Genomic DNA, 27,461 nt, shown 5'->3' with positions numbered 1-27,461 from the left:
AATCAGGATTAAAACAACCATAGTTTTCACCACACACCCTTTAAATTGGCTCCCCAAAAAAGACAAAAGTTAAAATGTCAGTGTTGGAAGAGTTGTAGGAAGATAGGCATGCTAGTACATTGTTAATGAAACTGAGAACTAGTACAACCATTTTTTTTTTCATAGCTTTTTATTTACAAGTTATATGCATGGGTAATTTTACAGCATTGACAATTGCCAAATCTTTTGTTCCAATTTTTCCCCTCCTTCCCCCTCCCCCACCCCCTTCCCTAGATGGCAGGATGACCAGTAGATGTTAAATAAATTAAAGTATAAATTAGATACACAATAAATATACATGGCCAAACCGTTATTTTGCTGTACAAAAAGAATTGGATTCTGAAATATTGTAGTACAACCATTTTAGAAGGCAATTTGGAATTATATAAAGAAAATGATTAAATTTTGATCCAGAAATTCACTCATAGGCTTCCTACTCCAAGGAGGCCATTAATAAGAAGCAATTCTCTGTATGCACAATTTTATATATACATACATATATATATATATATATATATATATATATATAAACACAGTGATAGCAAACTGGAAATACAGTAGGTTTAGGTCAATTGGAGAATAGATTTAAAAAAAACAACTATGGGATATGAATATAATGACATATTACTATTCTATAAGAAACAAGTATGTAAATTACAAATGGAAAAACCTATATGAACTGATGAAGAGACAATAAAATAACATACACAATGACTACAACATTGTAAATGAAAAAAATGAAAAAATAAATTATGCCAAATATTAAAGGACAAGCAAGGCAGCACAGAAGAGATATGAAAAGAATGTCCACCATACCCATTTGCAGATGAAGGAAATTCATAACATTACACATATTTTCAAACTATTTTGTCTAATTTTTCCCTTTTTTTGCCTGAAAAATATTATTGGTTATATATGATGACTTTCTAAGAATGCAATAGATATTGGAGGAAACTATATTGATGAAAAAAGATATCAACAAAAATATTTTTAAATATTTCCTATAACCAAAGAAATTGTCAAAATGTGATTCCTTAGTTTTCTATTTCCATAAAAACACTAAAATATTTTAATCCCCATAACAGTAAATGTCTATTGATATAGCCAGCACAAGAAAAACTCTTTGTGGTCCCTCAATAATTTTAGGGTTCTAACTCCAAAATGTTTGGGAATCACTTTAAGAAAGTCAGTTCTACATTAGAATGTAAAGGTAAGGGTTTACCCTTCAAGGTAGGGATTGGTTAATTCTTTGTATTCCAATACCCAAGCTAGGGCCTGGCCCATTTGTTCAATGAATGAAAAACAGTAGTTTAGGAAGAGCTATTTTTGAAATAAATGACTTTAGGCATGCCCCTTAACTTCTAGGAATCTGTTTCGTCATCTGCAAACTAAAAAGAATGATTTGATCTAAAAAGGATATCCTAATAGTCTCTGGTTTTGTGAACATTTTCATGCCAACTGAATGAAGTTCCCCTTTGCCCTTAAAAATGTGACTCAATTTAATAACCATTAAGTGTCTACTACGTGCAAGATAATATCACACTCTTAGCTTTCTGTTTTGTGGTGGGATGTTGGAGTTTTTGTTTTGTTTTCTGGTAAGGCAATCAAGTTTAAATGACTTACCCAAGGTCACACAACTAGTAAGTATCAACTGGCTGAGTCTGCATTTGAACTCAGGTCCTCCAGACTCCAGTGTCAGTCCTAACTCTAAACTTTCAAAAATTGAAAAAGGAAAATATCCGTTTCAGTGAAATTAGAAACATTCAAACATTTAATTTCTCATCTAACTAGATTTCAGGGGGGAAATGTTTCATCCTGATAGTTATGAGGCAATGGACATATAATTCATTTTTAAAATTTTCTTAAATCATCAATATTTTCTAATTTTAGCACAATTTATATCACCATGTTATCTAGTTCATGATATTCATAAGATGATACAGTCAGTGCTGAGACTGACTAGTAGCTAAAGAGCCACCTATATAGTTCAATCCTTCATTTTACAAATGAGGAAAGTGAGTTTGAGAAAACTTAAGTGACTTATCCAAGATCATCAGGGTGAAGCAGCTGTGGAATTCAACTCCAGATCATTCGAATATCAATCCAGCCAGCTTAGTACTTCATACTGCTATCCTCTTTACCTAATGATTATATTGCTTATAAGGAAGTAAGCAGAGGGCAGTATCAAATCAAACCAAACTTCTTAGCTATATTTAACAATTAAAATTATTTCCGTAATCTAAATTTTTATTATATCTTATGTGCTAATGATAATACTGGGGCATACATGCCACAAAGATATCAAGAATTGGCATGATTTTAATTTGAAAGTCACCATCCCCAAGTTTTAAATTATTCACAAAACTGCCATTTATTTTAACAAGTAACCCACTGCTAAACATGGGGAGAGAGAGCTCGTTAGCAATGAGTGCAGGCTCGAAGACATACCTCTACACAAACCCTCTTTCAGCAACATCAGGAAGATGCATGTGTCACTTCTCAGGAGCAAGTTTCTAGCATGCTTCTTGTTATATTCAATTAGCTCCATGCCAAGATTTGGAACATTTCATAGCAAATCCCTTGACCGCATTAGCTGCAAGCTTGGCAGGACTGGAATGGCTCCATTCATTAAGGCAGCAAACAAGCCGCAAGACAGACTTACCACTAGGCAAAGCTCGCCCACTCGAAGGCTTCCGACACAGTGTACTTTTCTCTCTCTTTCCCTCTTTCTCTTCTCTTTCCGTACCCGCTCTTTTCTTCCCTTCCCCTTTTCCTCTCCCTTTCCTCCTCCTTCTCTTCTCACACTCTACCCTCCCCCCGTGGGCTTAGTGACTAAAGAAAGGACACAACCCCCACTTAGTCACGAGACTGTCATTAACGAGTTTATGAAAATACTCTAATTAGCTTCTGTTTTCGTTCCCTCCCCCCAGATCATCTTACCCATTCCCTAGCTCAAGAGGGGTGGGGGCGGGGAGATAACTAAGAGTTACTGGGTAAGTGGGATTCGGGGTATGCATTTAAACATTAACTATGTATTACAAGCAGGAAAACTGTGGCTCCTTCTGGCTTTTTTGCAATTTCGAAACCCTAACATTATTAAGATAATTAAGTTTCTTTCGGATGGGGAAATTCTCTGCAAGGCACGCAGCAGGAGCAGCAACAGCAACAGCAACAGCAAGATCAAGAGTAAGGAGCACCACCACTGAAGATCCAGGTCTAGATGCCTACAGAGGGTGATTAAAGCTTCCCTATTGTTTTCTAGATTGCCACTGTCTCTGCAGTGCCAAGTTAGTGGGTTAGTGTCACTGAAACACCAGCAAATATCTTGGGTTAGGATTCACCAAAAGCTACAGAGCAAAAAAATTCAGCTTAAGGCACCCCTCTCTCTAACCAGCTTCAATGGAATTTAGTTACTTACATGTCCAAAAGACCTCTTGAAAGGAGGCAATCTCCCCTAATATAGCAAATTTTATATTTGAAACTTAGGGAGAGGAGTGGAGGTGGACTATGAATGATGAGAACTGACAAAACAACAATTCTTAGTGTGTAAGCAAGGGTAGAATAATAGCAATGTGCTTCAAATATCTGCAATAATTATAATTCACATCTCTATTTTGTTCCATAATCTTTAAAGCACTTATCTCCTGATAACCCCATCCATGAAATAGGAAATAAAAGGCATAGAGGTTCAGAGTTGCACAGGAAAATAGCAAAAGGAATGGGCATTAAGAGGTTAAGTCAAGCCTTATGATTCTAAATCCTTTATTCTTTACTCATTAATTTATTCATTCACTGATTTCATTGTCCCCAATGAAAACTGCTTCTCCATTTTATAAAACATACACAACTTTCCAAATATCTGTCTTTCCATTACAACTTTAGGTAGTATACATTGTATTGAAATCTCACAATTTAGCTAGAAAGACTTCACAAAGGTGTGTACTTAAACAGATTAAATGGAGCATGACAAAAATGGGGGAGAGTCCAGATGGGAAAGATGGAGTGTTTTGCTACTGAAATACAGACATAAAAAAAGGAACGGGACAAAGAAAACAGAGGGCAATAATCTTGCTTTCTTCCCTATATTTTTGTTCCTATCTGATGTGATCTATGGTGGGGTTTGGCACAACATCATAGATCATATTACAGCGAATACCATTTGCATGGCAATTAAAGTGAATTTGGGGATAGATATGGGCCTCCTAGGCCTATTTCCATAAAGCTCATAGAACTGGGGGGCTTTTTTTGGCAACCTTAGGTGGAGATTAAAAAATTAATTAAATAAGGGCTCTAAAAAATTGTCCAACCACAAGAGGCAGCATAATGAAGTGGGAAGGTTCTAGGTGAGGATGTCAGAATCTGGATTCAAATGCAAGCTCTGTCCTTTATTACCTATCTTAACTTGGAAAATCACTTAATATGTTAGGCCTCAGTTTCCACAAGCTAGATCATCTTGATCCTGTTGATCTCTATAAACTATATGCTCTAGATTTTTTTTTTTTTAAGGAATCCATTAGAAATTAAGAGAATCTCTTTCCATGCACTTCTAAACAATGAGACACCTGGAATAATAAAATGTTAGAGTAAGATATTACTGTTTTATTTTTCCTTTTACTGTATAAGATTGAACATCATGTAACAATTTACTTGGAAGAACATTGCAAAGACTTGGTTTCTACCTACCTGGAATGAATCAATCAACTTATCTGTGTAAGGGAAAGGAAGGAAAGTTTATTTATTTGTAGCATTAATAGATTGATTTAGTATCCTCTCTATATATACCCCGGTGTACTTAACTCGGTGCTTTCCATAGTATAAATAATAGAATAGAGTCTTCTTGGAGCTTAGTGTAGTAGTAAGATAAAACACCAATTCATCAATCAATTAGCAGGGATTAAGTATCTATTAAGTTCTAGGAAGGATGCTAAGCATTGAGACTATAAAGAAAAGCTCTAAAAAGAGCTTATTAAACTTTTTCCACACCAGAATCCTTTTCCCCAGAGCAATTTTTATAAGACCTCAGGTATATAGGTATGTAATATAAGTATATAAATCAAACATTTGCTGAAAATAAATCCTAATTTCCCAACTCCATATGGGGACATGACCTATAGTTTCAGAAGTTTTGCTCTAAAGGAACTGATAGTACGATGAGGGATACAACATACAAAAACTATGAACAAACGACACATTCAGGATCAATTATGGTTGTTCTCAAAGGGCAGTCACAAAGACTAAGACTGAGACGGCTTCTTGAAGAAATCAGAATTTTAGCTAAGGAAAGAGGACATTGCAAGTATGAAAGACAGCCAGGGAAAATATGCTTTATAAGGGGATAATGTGTAGACTGAAAAGATGAGACATAACGAGTTGCTTCTTGTCCCTTCCTTTTGCCTCCTGCCCACAAATCTTTTTCTCTATTCTTTGGCTCTACAATGATTCAAAACATTCAGAATTTCCAAAGCATAAATTTGTGAGATAGGTAAGAAATATCTCCATGTTCAACCCTCCATCATTACCTAGAATCTCTGGGAGATAGAAATACACACATACACATGCACATACATACACACACACACACACACACACAATATTGCAATGACATCTCAGAGATTTTGTTTTTGTTTGCTGCTCAGTTATTTCAGTCCTGTTTGATACTTCGTGACCCCATTTAAGGTTTCCTTGGTGAAGATACTGGAGTGGTTTGTCATTTCCTTCTCCAGATTAATTTCCAGATGGGAAGACAGAGGCAAACAGGGGTAAGTGACTAGTCTGGATCATAGAGCTAATAAGTGTTTGAAGCCAAATGTGAAGTGTCCATCTATCTATTGCAACACCTAACTGCCCCCCTTTCTACAAATTAAAGCAAATCTGGGAAGCCATATTAATGCTATTGAATTTCAAAAATTAGAGTGAAATACTAATGATACAGGAATAGATAGTTAGCCTGAAACTCAATCCACAGATTTAAGAGCAAAACATAAACTTCCTAGAAACACCTAAAAAGAATCTCAGCATTCTGGCCTTTGGCCCTAGATTTTTTTCCCCCTCTCCATAAATGTTACTAGGATACCTAAGGCTTGTGTGAGGACATATTTTCATATTTATAATTGGTTGATAAATTTATCACATAACTATCCATTTGAAATCATTTGCTAATAAATGGAAGGTGGTAAACAGAAGAGACTGAGCATCTCTCCAATATTCAGAAATAAGTATATACAATTTGCCCAGTTCTTCACAAGGCATGTAATAGGTGTTTAATATTGTTTGTTGACTCTTGTTGAATTCACAAATAAAAGATAGGAAAAGGGGTATAGCTAAAATCATCTGAAAAAACTATATTCTAGGGGACTACAACTACATAAGTAAATGCTGTTATATGATAGCTAATTAAGTGATGAAATCTCATGCTACATTAAGAATCATGTCTAGTCCAGAGGCATCTAGGTGGCATAATAGACAGAGTACTGCCTCAAAAAAGATCCGCATTCACATTCTGCATCAAACATTTGCTATCTGTGTGGCTTTGGCCAAGTCACTCAACCTTTGTCTCAATTTCCTCTGCTATGACAAATGGAGGAAATAATAACATTCAACTTACAGTTGAATAACATTCAACTTTCATTTGAGGATCAAATGAAATAATGCTTGTAAAGTACTTAGCACAATTCCTGAATCATAGTAAGATGTTAATATACTTATTTCCTTTCCTTCCCTCCAGAATTAGAAATTTCCGGGTCTGAACAGGTAGAATAGCCTGTTCATTTCTGAGTTACATTTTTTTTTATTTTAATCTTTTTTAATTTTTAAATTTTTTCCTGGGTTACATTGTAAGAAAGACATGTATAAACTGGAACGTGTCCAGAAGAAAATAACCAGGAAGGTGGCCAGGATGGTCAAGAGTAACAGAATAATACTGTTTGAGGAAGAGATGGAAAATTGGCCTGAAAAAAATGACATATATGAGATGTAATAATTGACTTCAAATATTTGAGGAATATTCATATTGAAGAGGGATAAAACTTGTCTTTGGCCTCTGCAGCAAAATTAGAAGGAAGTTCTGGAAGCTAAAGAAAGGTGAGTGAACCCGGGAAAACTGAGGAATTCTCAGAATAATAAGACTCAGCACCAAGAGTCTAATCATTAGGCACTGGGAAGAAGAACAAAGACTTTCCAAGAGAAAACATTTAAGAGATAACTACTTAGAGAAGAACCTAACTATTTAATGGCCTGGATATATTCAAGAAGTCTACAAACTGGCTATCTGTTGATTGAGAAAAGGCTGTGATAAAACCAGTGTCCTTAAATTGTGGTGTTCTTCTTCTTTAAAAATATAATGGTTCTCTCTGGGAGCAGGTTTCTTGGGGAAATTAGCCCTAGCATCAGTTCAGATCAATAATCACCCCAAATGCAGCCAGGGATTAAAGTAGTCTTTTATTGTCTCTTCCAAAATCTTATCTCCTTTACTTGGGGCTCGGCTAGTTTTCTGGAGGCCTTCTCTCTCCTTGGTTCCAAGAGCTCTTGCCACTAGTCTTTTGCCTCTGCTCCCTTCAGCCTCCAGCCAGCACAAAGGTGGAAGATGGAATGAATCTGTCTTGCCTCTGAGAGAGGGCTTCTGCTGAACTGACTGAGACGCTCCCCTCTCAATCTTTTCAACTAAACTCTGCTGACTGAGCTCAGCTGTTTTTATGCTATCTCAAAGGTTGACTCCTCTGAGAGTGGGAATATGGGATCCGAGAGTGGGAATATGGGATCCGAGAGTGGGATTGTGGGTTTCTGACTTTGAATGCTGACTTGTGAATCTCCCAAAAGTGTGAACTCCAATGAGTACTTAAATACATTAGTGAGCTAGAGAATTTGCTAAGTACCATGCTACATTAGGCAACTGACTTACCACTTTGTAAGGATTCGCTCTATGGTGTGTGAAACAATAAACATTGTATCAATTCCATTGAGTTAACACTAGGATTCTAACATCTCCCTTGAGTTATCACCTTGCTACAAGTTGAGTTAACACTAGGATTCTAACATTAAGTTATTTTAGAAACCTCTCTAAACCCTCAGACTTAATTGATTATTAACCTTAGAAGCAGAACAGATTCTTTCTTTCCTTTGAAACAGGTATTGCTTAACTAAGACCCTAGTGCCACAAAAACCCACCAAAATTCCAGAGACAAATAAAGGAATAAAGGAGGAGTTTGCCAATGATTTTAGGAGGATTAACAAAAGATGTGTGGGTGAATAGTTTCTTTAAATTTTTTTCCTGACCAATTAAATTATTTCTCAGCCTTTGTGAAACCAGCCTTCCTCTCTCTGAGACTCCAATGAGTGGACTGTTCGCTTCTCCTCAGATTCTAATAAAGCTTCTGTTCTTCACTTTGAGATATCTCCGAGTATTTTGAATTAGGGGTTGTTATCCCACACAGAGGCAAAATTAGGCTTGATATAAGGGAAAAGTCTGAACAATTTGAATAATCTTTTATACAAAAATGAAGTGCCTCTGGAAGTATTTGGATAGAGTTCTGGGCCTAGACTCAGAAAGAGTTGAGTTCAAATCCAACCTCAAGACTTCAGAAAAGCCTGAAAAGACTTACATGAATTAATGCTGAAAGAAGTCAACAGAACCAGAAGAACAATATACATAGTAATAACAAGATCATGTGATGATCAACCATGACAGATTTGGCTCTTCTCAGTAATACAGTGCTCCAACAATTCCAATATATTTTGGATGGAAAATGCCATCTGCATCCACAGAGATTGACTGTGGATTAAAGCACGTTTTCAATTTTTTTTGTTTATGTTTTCTTTCTCATGGGTTTTTTCCTTTTGTTCTGATTTTTCTTTTACAATATGACTAATATGGACATGTTTAAAATGACTGCACATGCATAACCTATGTCAGATTGCTTGCTGTCTCATGGAGATAAAGAAATGTAAACTCTGGAGAAGTATACTTGAAACGAGCAGGACCAGGAGATCATTATATACTTCAACAACAATACTAGATGATGACCAGTTCTGATGGATCAGGCCATCCTCAGCAACGAGATCAACCAAATCATTTCTAATGGAGCAGTAATGAACTGAGCTAGCTATGCCCAGAAAAATAACTCTGGGAGAGGACTAAAAACCATTACATTAAATTCCCAATCCCTATATTTATGCACACATGCATTTTTGATCTCCTTCACAAGCTAATTGTACAATAATTCAGAGTCTGATTCTTTTGTACAGCAAAATAATGTTTTGGTCATGTATACTTATTGTGTATCTAAGTTATATTTTAATATATTTAATATCTACTAGTCATCCTGCCATCTAGGGGAGGGGGTGGGGGGGGTAAGAGGTGAAAAATTGGAACAAGAGGTTTGGCAATTGTTAATGCTGTAAAGTTACCCATGTATATATCCTGTAAATAAATAAAAGGCTATTAAATTAAAAAAAGAAAAAAAGAAAAAAAAAAAAAGAAGTATACTTGAAACAAGGATACTTATAATGAGATATTTACTCAGTGTGACTGATGAGATAATGGTTCTCTAGTTCACATATATCTAGTATGATATAATGATATAATCACTCTAGTTTGATATAATGAAATAATCAATCTAGTTGACATATACTCAGTTGTTGTAATGATGCAATTGTAATACAGTATTTAAGGGCTGAGAGAACTGGGGACATAGGAATCAGAGTGAACAGACTGTCAAGCAGTCAGAGTGAACAGACTGTGAAGGAGACAATAAAGATTTTAGACTCTATTCCTGACCATCCTCATGATGACTATCCTGCTGAGACCAGGGCCTAGACATTACAAAGAAGGGAGGGAGATAAAAAATTAGAATTCACAATTTTCAAAAATGGATATTGAAAAGTATTTTTACATGCTATAAAGTAACAGAAAAGAAAAATCCAGCTTCAGACACAAGATTTATTGCTCTGATTAAATTATCTAATCTTTGTCTATCTCAGTTTCCCTAATGGTAAAATAGGGCTAATAAAACACCTCCGTCTCAGAATTGTTATGAGAAAAAAAATATTTGTAAAGTATTTAACAGTGCTTGACACTAATAGATGCTTAGTAAGTAATTGTTTTCTTCCTACTCACTATTAACAAATAATGAAGACAAACTGTCTTCAAGTACACTTTGGATTAACATTTATCAGGTAAGTATGCAATGATAAGTCTTGTTTCAGGGCTTCTGAGTCTCCCTCTATTTCTGCCCTCTCCTCTCTGAATTCCCATGACACTGACTAATTCTCAGATCAGTCTGAGTGTATAGTAAGGACAATCCTTAATGGCTATCCCCCATGACTCTATCCTTGGTCCTTTTCTCCTTTTTTCTCAATACTTTCTCTTAAATGAACTTATTATTTCCCAATGGTTCAATTTCTATTTCAATGAATATGACAACCATATCTACAAACCTATTGCTCACCTAGTCTCTTCTGAGCTCCAGTTTCTCAACAAATGCCCACTAGACATCTTTAACTGAATGTTCCATCTACTTCTCAACTCCATCAAGCCCAAGCTTGCTTGGTAAAGCTCTTCTGCGCCAAACCCAACTCTCCTCCAAACTTCCCTCTTTCTGTTGAGCATACAGCTCAACAGGTTTACTGAATCATTCCTGAAAATCAGCTTTGACTTCTCACTTCCTTACCTCCATATCCAATCAGCTGAGATAACAAATCTTATTGATTCTATATAGAGTATCTCAGATATTGGGAAACTCTGAAAAAAGTATACTTGAAGCAAAGATACTTACAGCAGGGTGTTTACTCAGTGTGATGGATGAGATAATGGTTCTCTAGTTCACATATACTTAGTACTTAGTATGGTATATAATGGTTTTACAGTTGGCACATGCTCCGTGTGCTGTAGTGATGTAATTGTACTAAGGTATTTAAGGGCTGAGAGGACTTGAAATAAGCAGACTTGAATGTGTGTGTGCTCTAAAGGGCTGAAGTAGAATTTATTTATTTTTTTAAAACAGGAGGAATTAATCATGATCCCAGACAAAGTTAAAGCTGAAATGGATTTAAATAAAAAAAGAAAAATAGAGAAACAATATTGAATAATAATATTAATGAAACAGTGTAGTTTTAAATGATTTAAAGTAACTAGATAGTATAAAATACCTGAGTATACCTACCAAAAATAGATAGAGGAACTACATAAACATAAACATAAAACACTTTTTATACATAGAAAGTCAGATTTAAATAATAATCTGGAATAATATGTATTGCTTATGGATAGGTAAAACTAATATATTTTTTAAAGGGACAATTTTGTCTATTTATTCAATGACATCCCAATTAAATTACTAAAAAAAAAAACTTTACTGAGTTAGAAAAAATAATAACAAAGTTCACTTGGAAGAACAAAAGGTCAGGAATTTTAAAGAAAACAGGGAGTAAAGATGTAAAGGAAGGAGATTCACTGATATCAGACCTTAAACTATATTATAAGACCAGAGCATTATTGAATTGCAAAATGAATAACTTCCATTATTTTAAAGATTTCTTTATAAATAAAACCAATGTAGCTAAGAATTGAAGGAATGCAGAACATTTTACAGAAAATCTCTCAGAAAAGATATGATCTGATTGGAATATAGCTCTGATATAGAAAATGATGAGTTGATTGATTTAAAAAAAATAGAAAGATTTGGACATATGTAAAAAGATGCTATTCACCTATGGAGAAAGAGATGACAAGTGGAAACATGCATAATGTAGTCTTACGTATAGATGTATGAAAGTTTATGTGTATATTTACAATTATCTACTATCTAATGTGTATATATACACATGCATGTGTTTAATATATTTTAATTGTAGCCTTCTTTAAGAAGGGGAAAGGAAGAAGAAAAAAATAAAGTAAAAAGTATACAGTGGAGAACAAAAGAAAACCTAAAAGGAAGCAAAGAAAAGATGGACAGCCCTGAACATAATATGTAGCATTTATAATAAACACTTTTCTTAAAGTGGAAATTTATTATGTTATGTTGAATCCTCTCATGTTCTTCAATGTACATGATTTTTTTTCTCTTTTCTTATTTTGTGTTTAATTTAAAATGAATTAAAAATTTACCAAAAATTATATTTGTTAAGCTGGACTGTAATAGATTGAGAATCATATTCTACAACAGAAAACAAAGATACCAAGATACCAAAGGTTGCCTTATCTAACCTTCAAAATATGCCTTCTAAAACACCATACTATCTCATTAGATTTTCAATCAAAATATATCATATAAAATGAAAGCCCATGTTCCTGTTCATCCTCTGCCTAAAAGCTGATTTTTATGTAAATGGTGTTAAACAGGGAAGAACATTTTAGTGTTGTTAGTAGAATAATAAGAAGAAATAGAGGAAAACAGCACATCAGGGAGGTTTTCAGGAGAACCTATGGAAAACATAGACAAGAAAGCAAAGATCTGCATGGGCATGCTCTGCACAGATAAAGAGCCCTAGTAACAGGATCACCACAGAGCATATGGAATCACTAAAGTAGAACTTTATCCATTTCAATTTCTTTACTTCAATATGTGGCAGCTTAGGAAACTGAGAGTGATTTGTCCAAAGTCATAGAAGGAGTAGTGGTGGAGAGGGCAATCAAATCCAAATCCAATGATTCTTCAAAGCTTGTTTCACTATGCCACAGTACCAATTTTTGTGCAAATAAAAAAAAAAGTATCACAAATAACAGAACAGAAAATTTCTTATTAAAACACAAAAATAAAAGTAGTTCATGTTTTTGTAGGATTACTCTTGAAATGAAAATTGTAAGGTTCTATATCCTGGAGTGTCTATTTGATATCCCACAGCTGGAAGAGATGAGATTTTCCAAACAACTTTCAACTTTAATGTAACCTTAAAGCTTTCAACTGCAAGTGTATATTCAGTGATAATCCTATTACCACATATAATGTTTATTTTTTTCCCCCATCAGGCAAGTTTATTTATACAATGATGCAACTTATGTGAGACCCTATGATAAATAATTTCTTCAAAAGCTTCCTTCAAAATCAGATTTTAAAGGTATCTGTGAGCAATTCACCAAATGGCTACTGCATCAAACTTTTCTTCCTAAATACACTTTCTCTTGAAATCAGTGTGCTAACTATGTTTGAGTCTGGAGGCTAAGAGGATTAAAATCATATAATAGATTGTTCTATCTTCTTTCACTTTACAAGTTAAGGAATACTTATCTGGCTTTTGTTTTCTATAGAAGTGATGCCTTTAAATCAGACTCTTTGAAATGCAAGCAATACAGCATCAAAAATATAGAACAGAACACATGGATTGATCTACAGTTTTAGTCAGGTTATTCTTTTCAAACATAAGAGGTTATCTTAAAAGAAAAAAAAAAAAACATGCTTTAGTAAGATACAGCTCCTCGATTTCCAAAAACATTTCAAATTGCTTTCCATCTTGGTTGGACCAATTTACAATTGCATTAAGATGTATAAGTCTGCATAGCTCTTTATAATTCTTTCATTTACTATTTTCATCTTGTTATTGTTGCCAATTTAATAAGCATGAGTCAAAACCTCAGGGTTGTTTATTCATATTTTACTTATTAATGATTTGGAACAGCAACTTTCATATTATTATTTGTAGTGGGTAATTCTTCTTTTCAGTTTCTTTGAATCCCAGAGATGGATCTTGAGGATAGATAACAGATAGACAGACAGATAGGGTTGACTGATTGATAGATATGAGAGATATATAATAGTATCCCTGTATATCTATATCTATATCTATATCTATATCTATATCTATATCTATATATATATATATATATATATATATATATCCAGGCTATCAGAACCTTATCATAAACATTTGGTGTAAATTTTTTTCCCCAACTGAAAGCTTTCTTTCTTATCCTATAAGAACTGATTTTGTTCATGGTATGGACCTGTTCTATATAAAGCTATGTTAGCCCCTTTATTACTGCTTCCTTTTTTCAAATATTCAGGAATTTCACTGGCCTATAGTGTACTTTATCTATTATCTTTCTTTTTTTGAAAATAGGTTCATTTGCACATTCCTAATGCTGCAGTATTCGTGCCATTCCCCACAATCATCACTAATAATTAATTTGACCTTTGTTTGATTATAAGGAACATCTCTTTCAGTACCAAAAGATACAGATTATCTGAACAAGATTACTGTTAGGTTCTCTCTTACTAACTTCCTATTAACCATGTAACTCAGTCCAAAGAATATTTTTCTCCCTTGGCAAGGAAAACCAAACAAAATTATAACTAAGGGGTGGTACTACTTTCATTCTGCTATTTAGTTAATTACCATTTGTCCTGAGCAGTGATCCAATGTTATCTTTCATCCTCTATCTTTTCTAGCATATAAATTTTATAAGGGGGGGAGGGGAGGTTCTTTTGTTTTTGGATTTCTTTCTTAAACTCAGCTTTGAGTTTTAAAACTCCTGTCATTTTTCTTGAAATGTGTGTATGTGGGTGTGTGGGAGGAGGTTTTGGGAGAGTGGGAAGGGTGTGGGTGTGGAGCCTTTATATTCACCCTAAATTACTTCCCTTGTGACAATACTTTTAAAATTTATGTTGGATTCCATGTGTATTCCCATTAATCCTTTAGGTGGTCCCTCTTTTCTTATGATCAAATGTGTTTCCTTTTGGGTCGATAGAAATTCATTCTAAAAAGTTCTCTCAGGTTGACTTCCCATTTAGAATTTAGTCCATAGGAACATACCTAGCCTTCCTCTAACTTCTTGCTTTGCTCTCCCAAGATGCACAGTATATGTGAGACCATGAATGGTTTTCCTCTTTTTCACTATTGCTAATTCTGAGATGAAGCATTTACTTCCTCACAAGTCTGAATCAGTTTCTCCTTTCTCTCAGAATCAAAGGAGATAAGATTTGTAAAGCACATACAACAATGTCTAGCACATGAGAAGAGGGAGGGAGTGGAGAAAAGGGAGAAGAGGAGAGACAACAGAGACAGAGAAAGAGAGATAAGTAAAGTGATACAAAGACTAGAGACAAAAAGAGTACACAGATAAAGAAACATACAAATCCAGAATATATCTAGATAATTTACCTCCCCAAACATTATTATTTTATCTCTTTGCCCACTATATGATGATTCACAAACACTTTATTTCCTTTTCCTAACTTTCGAACTAGGTGACCTATAATTTATACAAGTATAATGGAGGAAGCTAGCCAATGAAAGCACATTTCTTACAGCATCCATAATATGCCCTGCCCAATGGTAATTCACATGTTGGTATGTTGAGCCCATGGATGGGCTGATTGTTCTTTATCAAAGAACATAGTGATAACTGCATAGTAATTTTTTTTAAAGTCTTTTTAATGACTTGCTGAATTGAAACTAAATTTCCACTAGGAAATGGAAGTGCTCTGTTCCCTAGTATTGAACGAAGTGAAGATTGCTATCAAGGATGGAAGAGCAACAGCCAAAGTAGCCATCATTTACTGACTGATGCCAAATGCTAGCTGCTTTATCCACACACACACCCCCAAAAAACTACTATCGCTGCACGTCTATTTCTTTTGACTTCTATTGTTTTGTTTTCCCATGGCTCTTCAACTGAGTCTAACATCTCCACACCACTTAGAGCTCTGCCAAATTGAAGGTCTGAAATGTGATTTTTTTATTACACTGTCAATTGACATTAAAGCCAAGATAACTTAGAAAAGAAAGTGAATATAATATGGTGGTTAAATGTTTTTCAGTCGTGTCTGACTCTTCCTAACTACATTTGGCATTTTCTTGGCAGTGATTTGTCATTTCTTTCTCCACCTCATTTTACAGATGAGGAAACAGAAAAACAGCACTGTGTGACTTCTCCAGGGTCATTGAGATAGGGTCCAAGGCCAGATTTGAACTCACATAGATGAGCTTTCCTCACCCCAGGAACTAGCACTATATTTATTGTACCAACTAACTACCCAAAAATAACAGTCAAAATTATGTCATATATCATTGAAAGACAGTAATGGCAATTAGCATAAAGCCAGAGAGGCAACAAGTGGAAGTCCAAAACAAATACTCAAAGAAAAATAAAGGATTCATTTTAAAAACAGGTGACAATGCCTCAGTGAGAAGTGAAAACATGAGTAAAGATTTTATTCCTGAAAGAAGAATGAACCTCAATAGGCACCAAATGAAACTTTTTAGATTCATATACTGTTGAAATACAAGGGAGAGCTGTTGGGATACACAGGAGTCACCATGGCTGCTGGAAATCCAACCCACAGTGGATCTCCTCTTGTGAGAGGATGATACAAGGAGATTGAGAGGCAGTTATTGTTCTCTGACCTCTCTGACTGAAAGGCCGTTGCATTGTCTGACCTCTTTCCTCTTCCCTCTACCTCCAATGTATCTCATTCCCAGTCCACACCTGTGTCAGCAAAGGCTGCTTTGCAACTCCTTCAGATGTTGTGATCCACAGCTGTGGAGGCTCTCGGAGAATTGACCCTTAACAATTCCCCGGTTTTTGTTTGTTTGTTTGTTTTTTTGCAGTTATTTTCCCCCCACAGCATAGTCGGCACACTGAGGAATGCAAGCAGCATTATCACTTCTGGATGGTTGTAGCAGGTGTTGATCGAGGCAAACTTTTAAATGGAGAAGAGGATTGTAGTCACAATCAGCATTTAAGTCTCATCAGTCTCCTGGCTCAGCCCTTTGATGTGTTGGCCCATTTAATTACCCCAACTAACAAAGTCTTACCCGGGCTCTTCTTTCTTAATTCTGGAAGGATCCTTCTCACAAACAGCTCTGATTCTTCTTGTAATTCTTACCCCACGTTCAGGCACCATATGTTGGAACACACTGGAGAACTGTTGGAATACATAGGAGTCACCTGATAGTGGCTGCTGGAGATCCAACCCAAAATGGATCTCCTCTTGTGAGAAGATGAAACAAGGAGACTGAGAGGCAATTGCCATTCTCTGACCTCTCTGACTATGAGGCAATTGCATTGTCTGACCTCTCTCCTCTTTCCTCTGCTTCCAATGTATCTCATTCCCAGTCCACAACACCTGTGGCAGCAAAGGCTGCCTTGCAACTCCTTCAAATGTTATGATCCACAGCTGTGGAGGCTCTTGGAGAATTGACCCTTAACAATATACTTTAAGATTTCAGATGAAGAAAAATGCATCTGGCCATAAGTATGATTCAAATATAATTGATTTACATTTGATTTTTGCTTCAGGAATCTTATTTTTTAATCTCATTTTTGTTAACAATTGTTGAACATTTTATCTGTATTAAATCTAGAAGGATTTAAGTCTTTTGAAAGATTCCTGATAGCTAATAAATAAGATGGGACCACCATTAGAGATATTCCATAAGGAGTACACAAGAAGTAATAGCACAGTTAAGTGCTAAATAGGCATTACATGTATGAGAAAATAAGAAATTAAACTGTGGAATGACACTAAATTATCAAGGATTCTGTCTTCCCTGATGACCACCTCTTTATTTCCTGTACTTTTCAAAGTTTAAAAGAAAAAAGAAATCAGTTATCACAAAGATTATTGGAAGAACATGAGGAAAGTGCTCTGGACTTAGATTTGAACCCTGGCTCTGCTACTAATCACACTTGTGACCCTAAATAAGTCACTGAAGTTCTCTCAGTTTCTTCATCTGTAAAATGAGGGAGTTGGACTTCATGACTTCTACCTAGATTTTTTTTTCCCATTCTGTCCTATGGTCCTATGATGTATTCCAATGAATATTGCATAGATGTGGCAAATGAAAATTTAGGTGACTTTCCCGAGGTTATATAGCTAATTCAATTAATTAAATTTAAGTTTTGTTGTTTTTTTTTTTTTTTTTAATCTAGGTTCTATTTGCCTGGACAATGTTATCTCGATGATATCAGCTATAAGGCTATATTTGTCAAAAGGTGTTAAGTAGTACATAAATATTTGCTGAATAAGTTGGCTGTGAAAGCTAATATGTCAAATGAAAGGCATGGCTTACTTTCTAATTATGTAACAAATTGACAACCACTTTGTCATGCTGATTTACTTCCATTTTCTTATCTCTTGTGGACCTACTGATAACTAAAGGAACAATTACACATTCCATTCATTGTATAAAATAAGTTATCACCAAGTTCACTTTGACATATTGCAAAGCTCTAGCTATTAAAAAAGAAGAAGAAAAAGAAAAGAAAACAAACCTTTTTTTTACTCTTTAAGAATAGGTATAATCTTACCTTTATCAGTAAAGCACTAAATTGACCTTCCTTTTCTTTAACTTCCAGGAATTAAAAAAAAAAGTTTGAATTCTACCCTGTAAGCAAATAAAAAGATGAAGTTACTGTTTATGTTCATGTTTTAGCATAAGGAAACAATAGTTAGGAATCTCTTTCTATGTCTATGGGATAACTTTCTAGTTATCCTAAAATAGTAAGAGGAAAATGAATTTAAAATGTAACATTTCACATGTTTTGCTGGTCCATCACTTTTATAAACATAGAAAAAATAATGTGATACATAATGGAATTCCAAACACTAATGTGGTTTCAAAGTTAATACACTATCACATTTTCCCCAAAAGACATAAACACTGATGATTAAACACTTTGGCTTTTTTTTCTTTATATATATTTTAGTATTTTATTTTAAATATAAACTGAGGGATGGACATAGATACTAAGAGATATTTTAAAATCTAGAGTTTTATTGATATAATTTTCCTCCTCATCTGTTTATTGGGAAATGGAAAGCAATGAGAGATATTTAAAAAGCTAGATTTCTATTAACAGCATTTTTTTTTGTCATTTATTTGCTAGAAAATGAAATGCAAGAAAAGCAAATTTCTATTGCTTTTAGAGACCTCTCAGCTCCCATATCATTAGCACTTCATTCTAATAAAATGTACATTAGTGTGACATTTAACTAACTCTTCAATCTCTACTTATATTTCTTTTTTATTAAAGTTATTTATTTTCAAATCATATGCACAGATAATTTTCAACATTCACCTTTGTAAAACTTTGTGTTCCAATTTTTTTCCTTCTTTTCCTTCTACCCCCTTCCCTAGAAGGCAAATAATCCCATATGTTAAACATGTGCAATTATTCTGTACATATTTTCACAATTATCATGATGTACAAGAAAAATCAGATCAAAAAGGTAAAAAATGAGAAAGAAAACAAAATTCTAGCAAACAACAACAAAAAGAGAGAAAATACTATGTTGTGATCTATACTTAGTTCCCACAGTCCTCTCCCTGGGTGCAGATGCTTCTCTTCATCACAAGACCTTTGGAAATAGCCTGAATCACCTCACTGTTGAAAAAAGCTGCACCTATCAGAATTGATTATTATATAATCTTGCTGTTGCTATGTACAATTTCTTCTGATTCTACTCACTTCACTTAGCATCAGTTCACATAAGTCTCTCCAGGCCTTTCTTAAATCATCCTGCTGATCATTATAGAACAATAATATTCCATAACATTCATATACTATAACTTATTCAGTCATTCTCCAACTGATGGACAGCCACTCAGTTTCCAGTTTCTTGCCATTACATAAAAAGGCTACTACAAACATTTGGCACATATAAGTCCTTTTCCCTTTTTTATGACCTCTTTGGGATAGAAGCCCAGTAGAGACACTTCTGGATCAAATGGTATACATAGTTTGATAGCTCTTTGGGCATAGTTCCAAATTGCTCTCCATCAACTCCATCAACAATACTTATACTTCAAAATACAAAATAATGCAATTTATCAGAAAGCTAAGAAACCCTGAGAGGGAAAATTTGAATGATAGGATAACTTCACCCAAATACTGATGGTACCACTGAACAACCAATTCTCCTCCAAATTTTGATGGTGATTTAACCTCTTCTCCTCTAATCTATCCTGTATTTTACATCTATAACTTTCTTATATATAGATCTCGAACACAAGGTTAGAAAGATCTTAGAATCAAAGATCTAAGCCTAGAAAGAAGCCATCTAATCCATTATCCCCTCATTTTACAAATGAGAAAACTGAGGCCTGCAGAGTAGCAATCATGAAAGCTATGAATGTAAGAAGGGAGCATTTTAGGTGCTTTTATAGTTTGTAGTTATCTATGTTGGTATCAAGTAAGCTATGAGAACAGAGACTGCATCATGTAAACTTATCTCATCCAGCACTCTACTTAATAAATGTGGATTATCTTTTATTACATCGCTATCACCCCACACACCCTTTGTCACTGTTCTACAATAAAAACAAACTCTCTAAAAATAATTCTGTCTCTTATAGGTTGTGAGAATCCTTACAAGCTGTTAAGTCATTAGAATTGATAGAGACAATAATTATCTAATTTAGCATGGTTCAGTATGATTGATCTGATCTTAGAAGGAGATGTTACGGGCCAGAACTTGAAACAAGGTACATAGTGGAACTGATAGAAACAATGCTTGTGTTCACACCTTTAGAGAGCTCATATAATCAAGAAGCTCTCAGGGCCAAAGGGCACTCTGGGACAGACACAGGAGCATTCTAGGAGATTGAGAGCCTTCTCTCAGAGGCAAGACAGATTCATTCCAACTTTCACCTTGGTGCTGGCTGGAGACATTCGGAGTTGAGCTAGAGGTAAAAGAGGAGCAACAAGAGCTCTCAGAATCAAGGAAAGTTGAAGCCTCTAAGAAAGCTACCCGGGCCCAAGAAAGGAAAAAATAAAAACGTTTGCATTTTATCAGCTGGCTGCATTTGAGGTGATTATTACTTTTAACTGAAACAAAGGCTGCCTCCAGAAAACCTCCCCAAGAAACCTGCTCCCAGAGAGAACCATTATATTTTAAAGAAGAGAATACCACAATAGGTGGCATATATTCTTATACAGTAAAAGGCTCTAAAAGCCAGGAATTTATGCAGTTTGGAAAATTGTGATGAAACAAATGGAGTGAAATGCAGTCATATTTAATCTCTATGATTGAAAGAACTCAATATAAATAGCCCAAAACATTGTAGGCTGGATTTGCAATCACATTAAATGCTGTGTGTGTACATGTACCATGCACACAAACCAACTGTCAGCTATATTCAAAAAGCAACTTAGTCCCATCTATGGAATTACAGTTAAATTTTATCGTTAGTCTCATTTGCTCCTTCCACTCCTGTTAGAGTCAAATTCTTAGATGGTAATCAAAACTTTAAAATAATTTTATCTTCCAAAATAATGGCAGTGAATGTTGGAGATATTGAATTTTTCATAGGGAAAATCTTCACATATATTCAAAGATAATCAAAACAGCTATTTTTCTAGCAAAAGAATGCTAGCAAATGATAACAAAAAATACTGGAAAGAGGGGAGAAGTGAGTACTTATCATTTTGGAAATTAGGAACAAAATATGGTATATAAATATCATGGAATATTATATATTGAGCAACTAGATGACACAGTGGCTAGAAAACAGGCCTTGGAGTCATCAAGATCTGATTCCTGCTTAGTAGCTATGTGACTCTGAGCAAGTAATTTAATCTCTCACCCTCAAATTTCCTATTAGTAAAATGGGGATAATAATAGCTCCTATATCATGAGAGTTGTTTTGAGGACCAAATGAGAGAAGCAATTTAGAAATGGTTAAGTACTATATAAATGTCAGCTATTGTTTGTATTGTATTATTGTGCCATAAGAATGACTAAGAATTCAGTCACCTAGTCAGTCAATAAGCATTTACTAATGCTGCAAATACTGTACTAAGTGGGAGAAATGCTAATAAGTGTAAATGCAAAGATAAATAAAAGTCCTCAAGGATCTTATACTGTTATGGAGAGGATAACACATAAAAGAAAACTAAAAGTAGAGTGAGGAGTATGATAGAGAAATCCAGAGGACAGCAGCTTAATGGGAAATGAAGAGATGGCTGGCCTTAAATGAAGGTTCTGAGAAGCACTCTCTACCCTTCCATCAGAGAGAGAAGTGAGCTCCTAGAGTGATATAAAAGAAATATTGTATTGTAGAGGGCCAGAACTCTGAAAAGGTGTACTTGAATCTAGATTAGCATGGTGTTTATAATTAAGTACCTATTCAATGTGAGATAATGGTTCTCTATGTTGATGTAATGATTGCCCTGCTCAAGTGTGGTGAAGTGATGTGATCGTACTGAAGTATTTAAGGGCTGGGACAACTGGGAAAGCTCTCTCAGCTGCAGCTCTCAGCCACAGACACAAAAGAAGACGCCAGACTCCAGATTCCAGACACCACCTTTGACCAGCCATGTGGTAGCTCTCCTGCTTCATTCCTCCTCTAAGACCAAGGACTCAGGCTGATCCTGAGGTACTCCGGAGAGCTAGTCCAAACATTACATTATATTACTAAAAGACCTCAAAATTCTGAATATTAGAATCACCAACCTAGTCTTCAGAAAACTTATGTGATTGGTTGGTGGTGGTTGTCCTTCAAACTTGCAGAGGACTAAAATGACATCACTAAGAATCAAGTTATAGTGTGTCTGACTGGGGTGATATACCAATATAAACTCAGAATGCTCTGCCACAGGTCAGATACAAATGAATGCTTGAAGTGTTTTTCTAATTTTGCATATATCACATTTCTTTGGGATTAATTCAATTGTATTTTGCTTATAGAGCACAAGTGAAATATGTACCTCCTGGCTAACTGCAGAAAAGAAACAGACCACTGTTACAGAATGATCCTATTGTTTCAGACACATGTATTTGATGAACATCTTAATTTATTTTGCTTTACTACACTTTTAATCACAAGGATAAATTATATTAGAAGGAAAGTGTTATTGTGAATGACCGTGTTGTAAAAAAAAATTGCTGAAACATTTTATTAGGGAAAATTGTGATTTTATGTAGAAATTCTAATGGATTTCTCATCTTATTTCCTTTTAGATTCCTGAAAAAAAATCCATTAAGAATAATTTACTTCAATAATTCAAAAGACTCATGATTTGATCAGTAAGAGTACTCTCTCCAATTTAAATCACAAACCTTCCATAACTTCCTGGACTACTTTTCATGGGGGAGTGAGGACAGAGATATTCCCCTAGTAGTCATTGATAATCCTATTTAGCTAGACAACTCTTCCCCAGATCCAGGCTCAAAAGACTTTCTACCTTGCCTTTGCACTCCACTGGCACAACTTTGTCTCTTCCCACAACCTCCCATTGCTATAATAAATTTAGTAAAGGTTAGTATGAACGCATCCAAGCTAAGGCAGTCTAAGATATGTAAACAGCCTCTGGGCTCACTGAATACTGAACCAGAAATGCATTCTTCTCCCCTAAAGAATTTCCTATTTATAACAGCTCAGAAGACTTCCAAGTAATCTTCACACTTCATATTTTTAATTTTTAATTATAAGGATCATAATGTTGGTATTCTTGGCTCAGTTGCAAGATTTGCAGTAAAAATGAATTTACCTTAGTTCTCATGGCAAGCTGAGAGAGAAGATGGATTGTTTTTGTTTTCCCTTTGTCCTCATAATCCAACTATCTGAAGGTACTTTTGACTATGTCCTCTTGCATGATATGTTCTCATGATGCTAAAGAACCAAATCTGTAGAAGACTGCTTGTTGGAATCTTTACAAAGTGTTAAGCCATTGGAGTTGATTTGATCTTGAAAGAGATATTTTGGGCCAGAACTTGAAACAAGGTACTAGGTGGAACTGATGCTTGTGTTCACACCTCTAGAAAGCTCATAAGTATCTCAGTACTCAATGGAGTTCACACGTTTGGGAGGATGCAGGGCTTAGTAGGGCTTAGTCCGAAGTCACACCTCCCTTAGGGCCAGAGAGCACTCTGGGAGATAATCCAGAATCCCTCTCTCTCCAGAAGGCGGAGTTAACCTTTGGGAGATCACATATATAGGGAGCTCTTGGAGCTTGGGTTTTAGTTCTTCTTGTGGGACTTAAAAGACAGAGGAGACTCTGGAAGAAAGCCTACAAGCCCTATCTTCGAGGCAAGAGAGATTCATCATATCTTCTACGTTGGTGCTGGCTGGAGGCTGAAGAAAGCAGAGGAAGAACCCAAGGACAAAGCTGCAAGAGCTCAAGCAGAGAGTTAGGCCTCAACTAACCGGGCTATTTTGGAAGGAGAGGGATTCTGGGTTATCTCCCAGAGTGCTCTCTGGCCCTAAGGGAAGTATGAATTCAGATCTCATACTAGCCCTGAACTCTCTCAAACGTGTGAACTCCATTGAGTACTTAGATACTTATGAGGTCTCTAAAGGTGTGAACACAAGCATTGTTCTATCATTTCCACTTAGTACCTTATTTCAAGTTCTGGCCCAAAATATCTCTAAGATCAAATCAACTCCAATGGCTTAACAGTTTGTAAAGATTCCAACAACCGCAGATATTGAGGAACTCTGAGAAAAGTATACTTGAAGCAAAGATACTTATAGCAGGGTGTTGATTCAGTGTGATTGATGAGATAATGGTTCTCTAGTTCACATATACTTAGTACTTAGTATGGTGATATAATGGTTCTACAGTTGGCATATGTTCAGTGTGCTGTAGTGATGTAATTGTAGTAAGGTATATAAAGTATATAAAGGCTGAGAGGACTTGAAATAAGCAAACTCGAGTCTCTTTCTCTTGAGCACACCACTGAGCTCAAGCTCACACACACTCCAGTCTGCTTATTTCAAGTCCTCTCAGCCCTTAAATACTTAGTACAATTACATCATTAAATGAAGGTTTAATTGTTACTTGGGAGCAGATCATTAAACTATTAGAAACAATACAGTACACATCTCCTTGTTTTCTAAGGAAAAACAATTAAATCCAGATGAGTAGAAATTAGTAGGAGAGCAACTATGTGAACACTACAATAATAATGGACCTGACTCAATTTCCAAAGAAACACTTTATACATATAATTTGATACAACTGGCTTTAAGAAATTATATAAGTTATAGAATAAGGAAAAAGAAGAAAGAGCAGGAAAGGGAGGATCCAGATAAACTAAATGAAAAGGATGAAGAATCAGATAAGAATGGAGTGAAGTACAATTTTGAGTGTGGTGCTTCACAGCAAGAGCAATTAGGGCATTCCCCAACCCCTGACCTACCTCCCTCAATTAACCTTTCATGGATAGAGGGAGAAGGAGGAGGGGGAGAGGCAGTAGCACAATCAGCACCATCTATGAAGCAGCCTATGACAAAATTTTTAAAAGGCACTGATTAAGGCTAAAAAAAGGACAGGATATATCTGATTTAAAAATAAATGCATACCCTGTTATTGAAGAGCTTGACTCTTCAAATCAACAAAGGAGAAGATACACTCTTTTTGATCTGGAAAAAAAATAAGGATTTGAAAAAGGATTGCACTCTTTATGGAGCTACATCATCTTATGTTAAGATGTTACTAGATAATTTTGCTTATGAAATCTTAACCCCTAGTGATTGGAAATCCATAGCAAGGACATGTTTAGAACCTGGACAAAACTTGTTGTGGCTTTCAGAGTATAGTGAATTATGCAGGATACAAGCCCAACACAATAGGCAAACAGGAGTCACCTTTGACCAAATAGCAGTTGAAGGTCAGTACTCAGACAATTCAGCACAGACTAATTACCCCGCAACATAGGAGCAAACTGCAGCTGCTGCTGCTACAAAAGCATGGGGTTCCCTCCCAGGAAAAGATCAAGGGGAAGCTCTCACAAAAATAAAGCAAGGTCCCAATGAACCTTTTGCTGATTTTGTGAGACATTTGCAAACAGCTGTCACAAGAACCATAGGAGAAAATGCAGCTACAAGAATTATGATAAGACAACTGGCTAAGGAAAATTCTAATGAGGTTTGCAGAAGAATCATATGGGGATTACACCAAGATGCTCCTTTAGAGGAGATCATAAGATGTTGTGCCACAGTGGGCACAAATGCTTATTATACCCAGATGATAATGAAAATGGGAAGATAGGGTCCCTCTTGGCAAGGGACTTCTAGAGATACTCACCGATGCTTTCATTGTGAAAAAATTTGACATATGAAAATCCAATGTAGGTAGAGAGATATAGTGAGAGGACAGGGTTAAAGAAGATCTAAAACCCTATGTCCAAAATGCCACAAGGGCTTCAAAAAACTGGGCCTCAGAATGTAGATTGACCCAGGGAAATGAGAAGTGGGTCCTAGTTCCAAGATATCAAACAAAAGACAGGTGGGGCATGATGGCAATTGAGGTTACACCTTCAGAAGTTCAGGACTCTGATGTGATCAATCAGCAAAAAGCAATCAGATGGGGGAAAGGGATTACATGGTCAATTAGCAGAAAAGCAATCAAATAGCAGAAAGGCATTACAATTGAGGAGAATACAGGCTTTTTTAACCCAGCAGAAGGGCAGTGTGCAGTGCGACCAGCTCCAATGTAATTGCCAGGTGATGAGGAGAAATCTAGGAAGTGGTAAATGAAAGGGACTAGATAGCTTAACTGCTTGGGAGAAAGAGTTTGCTTGTATTTCTACAGATGGAGAAGAAAACAGCTTCAGAAAATAATGGGTTAACTGCTCAAGGTCACAAAGCACTACTCCTCTTAATTCTAGATATAAAATTCTTTCCATTGCATCAAAATGACATCACACTGTCTTCAAATTACTGTTCTTGGAAGGGTGTTTTGTACATAATTATTATAGTATATTTTATGAATGAATGACAATCATCATAATTTAATGTATACACTTGATTTTATGGAACAATATTAGTCACTAAAAGAATTCAAGGAAAGAAACTACAAGTAAAAACAGATTCAGAAAGAATACAAAAATCTCATTAAATAGAAAGAGGTGCTATCTAATTTTTAAACTTATAAAAATAATAAATTTACATATTATGTTTCTAAAAATATTGTTAGTGAATAAATCTTAAAACCACTACTAAAAAATGTCTCACAAGAAAAATGCTATCCATAATAAGAGAAAGAATTGTGTTGGAATACAAATTGAAGAATAGTTTTTTTTTTTTAACTTTTTAAAGGTTTTTTTTTTGGGGGGGGGAATCTGTTTTGTTTTGCAACATAATTTTATGGAAATATTTTTCATAATTTCACAAATGCCTTCTCAGTGAGGACGAGGAAGAGAATGTGGAACTCAAAGATTTTAAAACAAATGCTTAAAATTATTTTAATTAATGGGGGAAAATAAAATATTAAACATAGTAATAATATTAATAATAAAATAAAATAAAATGTTAAATATACTTGGAAAAATACAAATTGAACCTCAATGATTGCAGAGCATGAGATCTGTGCCAGGATAGACATCTACATTTATAATTTCAAAACAAAATTTCTCTATATTTGGGGATATCAAATCAATTATTTCCTTTTTCTAAGCAATGGAAAATTTGGAATAACTAGATTTTTGGTGATGCTGTAGGGGGAAGGGCAGAAATAGAATAGGTAGAGAGTAAAAATTTATAGA

General features: G+C 35.2%; 1 long non-coding RNA gene across 1 annotated transcript; it reads right to left on the bottom strand.

Moving 5' to 3' along the window:
* Positions 1-16,530: 16,530 nt before the first annotated feature.
* On the bottom strand, positions 16,531-19,078 carry LOC116419780. The gene is made up of 3 exons (XR_004230083.1): positions 19,052-19,078; positions 18,281-18,357; positions 16,531-16,895 (listed from the first exon to the last, which is right to left on the bottom strand). It is a non-coding gene; the product is annotated as an uncharacterized LOC116419780 (long non-coding RNA).
* Positions 19,079-27,461: the final 8,383 nt, after the last annotated feature.

Source organism: Sarcophilus harrisii, chromosome 6 (genome assembly GCF_902635505.1).
Source record: "Sarcophilus harrisii chromosome 6, mSarHar1.11, whole genome shotgun sequence".
Lineage (NCBI taxonomy): Eukaryota > Metazoa > Chordata > Mammalia > Dasyuromorphia > Dasyuridae > Sarcophilus > Sarcophilus harrisii.
Note: the sequence above shows the minus strand (reverse complement) of the source record. Positions and strands in the feature narration are given on the sequence as shown.